Raw genomic sequence first — 6000 nt, 5'->3', positions numbered from 1 at the left:
GAACTCCCAGCGATGGACTCATTGGGCCCGGACAAATGAGGTGACTCCCAAGCGAGTTAGGATCTGCCATTTTAGCTTTGTATAGTCCTTGGCATCAGCCAGGCACAAATTGTAGTAGGCCTTTTGTGGTTGTCCAGACTGGAAGGGTGCCACAAGACTTGCCCACTGTTCCTTGGGACAACTCTCCCTTTCTGAGGTTCTCTCATAGGGCATAAGATACACCTCCACGTCATCACTCGGGGTCATCTTCTGCAAAAAATGACTGGTGCATATGATGTGAGTGTGGTTTGGAGGGTCAGTGGAAGCATCTCCAGTCCAGGCTACTAGGTGTTGTGCCACCTCTTTTATGGCCTGGCTGTTCTCCGCTAAGGCCTGGCGGGTTTCCTCGATGGTAACTTGTTGTTGCCTCTGTGCTGCCTCCAAGGCCAATAACTGCACCTGGGTAGATTCCTGCAGAGCTCTGGTAGCTTCTTGCTAAGCGGACATAGCCTGAAGCAAGGCCTTTACAACGTCCTCCATCTTGTCCTTAGAGTTAGGCTGGAAGCAGAACCTGGTCTCTTGGAGCATTTGCTAATGCCACCTTCATGGATTCCACAATTTCTTGCCTGTCCCTTTAAATTTTAAAGGACAAAGTTTTCCTTGCTGCAACTTCAGTGTGTGCATGCCCGAATTCTCCACCAATTGTGATAAGGTCGGGGTAGGGGTTCCCTCTCCTTGGGTAGATGGACACCTCCTTACACAGAGCAGCCAGGGAATAGCACTCCAGTTGGGGATTTTCATACAAGCTGGTCGGCACCAGTTTTTTATTGTGCAATATCAATAATCAAACAAACAAAACATAAAATAAATCCTAGCCTGGCTGGGCACTTACTAGACAGTAAGCTCACACACTAACAGAACTCTAAATAAATCCCCATCCACAGTACCTTCTGGTTTGTAGCCAACAGTATCTCAGAGCAAGCTAGCCTGCGGGCCTGCTCTCCCAGGTATGAGACACTCAGCCACAACTAAATCTAGCATAACACAGCCATTTCCAGGTGCCAGCCCTAATGACCTGCTACCAGGCTGAAAGGCCCAACACCCAGAGTGGCCTGTGGATGGAGCCCTCCCTCTCCTCACATCCACACCCCCAGGACCCATTCCAGCTTTACACAGAAGCCGACATTTTCTAGTCTGCTTTACAACAGACTTCTCCTGGGGGTTTTAAAAGTCATAAGACAGGAATCTGGGACAGATATAAAAGCCATTCCACACTTCTCCAGTGCTTCTATCACTATATATATATATATATATAAATATATATATATGTATATATATACAGTCGTGTCACATTATTATGACCACTTCCTACATTTGACTTCAGCAGCACATAGCCCATGAAGTATGTCACATGTCTGTGCACTGGCTTGGTGGGTATATAAGGTGTGCAATAGACTGTCTGCATACATATCACTTGTTGCTGTCATGGGTAAGAGGGGCAATTTATCCGTGTTGCAATGAGGGATAATTTATTTATTACTGAAACAGCGCAGTTTGTAAATTGTTCATGTGCTGCTGTGGTGAAGGTGTATCATGACTGGACAAATGGCACCATTGTGAATAACTGACATGGAAACTGCAGAGCACCTCATGCTGTTGATTTGAGATGTGAACGTCGGCTATGAAGGTGCATGAGGGCCGACCAACATGTTACAGTGCAGCAGCTCACCATCAAATTGAACCTTGGGGCGACCAGACATGTGTCTAAAATGACAGTTCAGTGAACACTGCTGTGTATGGGACTACGAAGCAAACGGATGTTCACTGCACCTATGCTAACAAAGGTGCATTGGTGGAAAAGGCTTCAATTTTCTCGCCTGTATCAGAATTTGACCTCCGCTCATTGTCGAAGGGTTGACGTCTCTGATGAGTCACGTTTTCTGCTTCATCGAATGGCATGTCAGACGAGAAACATTGGACAACAAACACCCTGCTACCATTGCTGGAAGAACACAAGCTGGTGGTGGCAGTGTTATGGTCTGGGGTATGTTTTCATGGCATTCTCTGGGCCCAATCAATCATGTTGAAGGCACCCTTAACCAATTTGGTTAAGAATCCATCCTTGCAGAGTACTACACCAATACATGCTGATTGTCTTCCCTAAGGCAGATGGGATATTCCAGCAAGACAATGTGACATATCACATTGCTAGAAATGTCTGACAGTGGTTGGACGAACACAACTAAGACTTCCAAGTACTTCCCCTACTCCTTAATTCCCAGGACATGAACCCAATTGATCACCTGTGGGACCACCTCAATCTTTGTGTCCAATCTCTATGGATACTCCACCATGCACCCTATAGCAGCTGTGGGATGCACTGCAGTCAGCATGGCTCCAGATTCCTGTGCTAACCTACCAGCACCTTATTGAGCAACTCCCAATCTGTCTAGATGCTGTCCGTGCTGCACACGGTGGTTACTCTGGATATTAGCTGGTGGTCATAATAATGTGACTAGACTGTATACCCTGTATATATATATATATATATATATATATATATATATAGTCTCCAAATGGAAAAAACGACACTCAGGGACATGATTAAAGGTGCAAAAGACAAAGGCCCTGATTCAGAGCCGTTCGTTAGAGGCAGTACGCTCGTTGCGTTCCGATGTTGACAAACCGCGCATGCGCCGGTGTTACACTGCGCATGTGCGTACGGCTGATTGCGAGTTTTTTTTGTCTCGTTCGTCAAATAGCGTACAGGAAGTGACATGTCAAATGTGATTGACAGAACAGGCCGTTTTTGGGCGTTGACGGGGGTGGAGATGGACAAACGCAGGCGTGGCGAGGCGTTTTTGGGGCGTACATACATTAACAAATGCGAATGTCAAATGTGTTCGTACAAACTCATACGTCACTGGATGATCCTCTTTCCCTTCAAAATGCTCGCACAGCTTAGGGGCTGGATAACTCGACCACAGTGGCGATGGCCTTCTCCTCCGTCCCGGCACTCCACGATGTTGCATCGATTAATCACGGCTTGTCAGAAACTCAATTAGTGTTGGATTGAAAACCGGCTTGGTATGTGTTTGGAAAGCAGTTTTTTTGGATAGCACAAAACCGAACACAGGTGGAAATCATAGCTGCTAATGTCAGGATTTCACAATCAATTAGCGTACATTTGTGGGGGTGTATTTTGCCCGCAATGTGTTCGTTTTTGGACTATTGTAACAATAATGTCATCATGTTTAGGTTTGGTCCCTCATTTTGTGTTTGCAAGGTGTTTTTTACTCCTTAGGTAATGTTTAAAACGTTCCTTAACGAGCACTTTTTTTACAATGTGTAATTTGTGTTTTTGAACGTTGTTGGCTTGTGGGCCCGGATTAAAAGTAACCCATTTTGTAAAGAATGTCAGAATACAAAGTCGTACATTTCTGGAAAATTTATTTGTATCCACCCATAAAAAAAAAAACATATTGAACTACAACATTTTGGGCAGTGTTCCACAATATTTATTAATTGTGCAAACAATACTTTTTGAAAAAACATAAATGTAAAAATTAAAAACAATTCACAAGAAAGGAGAGGGAAGTTTTGGCCAGAAAGGAATATGAGGCAAGCACAGAAGGAGTGTGGGAAAAGTAGCCAATGGTGTCACCGTTTTTTCGCCCATTTGGCTGGGGGAGGGAGGGCGCCTGACCGGGTCCGGGATGTCATCGGGCTGGCATGTCCAGAGGCAGATGTTGTGGCCTCTGGACTAGGCACAGGGCTAGGCACATTTGGAGGATTGGCTGATGTTGTGCCAGAGGTGGAGGATCCTGATGTTCCGGCAGGAAGGGAGGTCGGCTCCACCATGTGCTGGCGAACGAGCTGCTCCAGGGCAGTGGCGATGCGGATGTTGGCCCTGGTATTTTCCGCCAGGGCCTGACCAATGGTCACGTTGGCCGCAGCATTTTGCTCCAGGGCCTCAGCCACCCGTACCAGACTGGCGTCCATCCTCTGCAGAATCTCCGTATGGAAATCCGATTTTAAATTGAGTTCTGTGAGGAGGGACACTGCCTGCGAGGGGGATTGCCCTGGACTGGCTTCTGCAGGGTCCTCAGCCGGATGTACTGGTTAATCCCCTGCAGAGCCAGCAGAAATTCTGCGGCCAAGGCTCCCCTCTGGAGCAGACTCATCCGCCTGTGTCTCTGTTGGAAAAATGAGAAAAGACTCACATTAGAATCTACATATTGGCCCACTAACATTTCAGAGTAGGTGACATCACAACATTTACCTGGGACAACATGAGGAGCCGCAAAGTCTGGCATGTCCGTATCCATGTTGGACATGCCAAACACCTCCACAGGCTGCACACACCCCTGTGCCAGCTCTTCTAAATCTGTAAACTCCAATGACACAGGGGTGGGACCTCCACCTGTCCCCCTTGCATGCCTAGCCCTGTGTGCCATTTTTTGTTTCAGCCGATATTTGAAGTCTTGCCATCTGTGGGTTAAATTGGAAGCATTACTTTTTATTTGATTGGGTTGTTGGTTTTAGGGTGGTCAAGTGTTTACTTACCGCCGTTTGACATCCCTGGCTAGACGGACATAATCCCCCACCCTATTGACCTCCACGGCTACCTCTTCCCACATTCTCTTCTTCTGGCTTGCACTCATATTCCTGTCTGCCTGTGGCAGGATGTCCACACACTTCTGAATCAAAACCTCCATCTCCTTTCTTGTGAATTGTGGCTGCCTTTTCTTTTTGGCAGCTTTGCCCGGATTACTGGGCCCAGCAGCCTCTTCCATGTCATCCTCCTCACCTATTTGGGGTAATTTGTAGAAATCTCAACTTCCCAACTTGCACAATAATATGTTTAGAATTAATCATTGAGTCAAAATGTATGACATACTTACCGCGGGACTGTTGTCCATTGTTTTCCTGGTCTGTATCCATGTGTGTTGTTCCAACTATAAATACACCAGAATTGTGTTTTTGTCTCGTGACGTATTTATACATGCGTCCTTATTTTGCGGCCGCATCATTGATTGTGCGTTCCTCTGATCCTTCCTTAATTTGGGCGGGTAACTAAACACTATTTATGGGTTGTGGCATTTCAACTCGAGGTGGCGTTTATTGAATATTGGAGGTTACGTTGGTTGGAGTTGATTGTTGGCTGGTTTAGGAGATTGCGTTTATTGTTTTTTTGGGGGGGTTAGCGGTTTTTCTTGGTTTTCAGTTCCTTTTTTTTCACTTTTGGTTTTTTGGCTCGTTTACTGTTTTGGTAAGTTTGGGGAAGTATAACTTCGGGGCAATTTGTCTCTCATTGTGTTGTTGATTTTTCTAATATTTTTTTTCCGTCATTTCATCTCTCTTAGGTTTTTTTTTGGCTCTGCCCCAAAGACATTTTGGTCCGGTTTCTTAGATATTAGCTCTTGGTAAGTTCATGTGTTAACTTGTTTAGGGAATGTTCTTGTTTGTCTGTACGCAACTTTGGTTGGCCTTCCACATGTGACGTTGTTTTTGCCCAAATCGAACTCTGTGTTTTTTGTTAATTTTTTTTGCGGGGTTATTGTGCCCTGTATTTGCGAACTAATTAGCGCATTTTTACTACTTGCTATTGTGCCCTGTATTGGCGAACTAATTAGCGCATTTTTACTACTTGCTATTGTGCCCTGTATTGACAAACTAATTAGCGCATTTTTACTACTTGCTATTGTGCCCTGTATTGGCGAACTAATTAGCGCATTGTGAAATGTGTATTCATCCCTTAATAAAGTTTTTTGTCGCCTGGAGCATTGGTTGATTACTTTTGGCCTCTATTTGGCGTAGTGTGCGTAACGTCGTTTTGCTCTTGGGCCAAATGTGTGTGTGTCCCCTTTTATGTTTTGTGTTGCTTAAATTTGTGATAATGACATGGCCAGCATAAAATGATGTATATTTTTGATGTCATTATTTGCAGTTACAACATATCATGACAATACCCCGGCATGTAAGCATCACTGGATGGTATTTGAAAGCAAAGTTACATGT

This window comes from Taudactylus pleione, unplaced genomic scaffold (genome assembly GCF_031769625.1).
Source record: "Taudactylus pleione unplaced genomic scaffold, aTauple2 ptg000391l, whole genome shotgun sequence".
NCBI lineage: Eukaryota > Metazoa > Chordata > Amphibia > Anura > Myobatrachidae > Taudactylus > Taudactylus pleione.
This window is presented reverse-complemented; position numbering follows the sequence as displayed.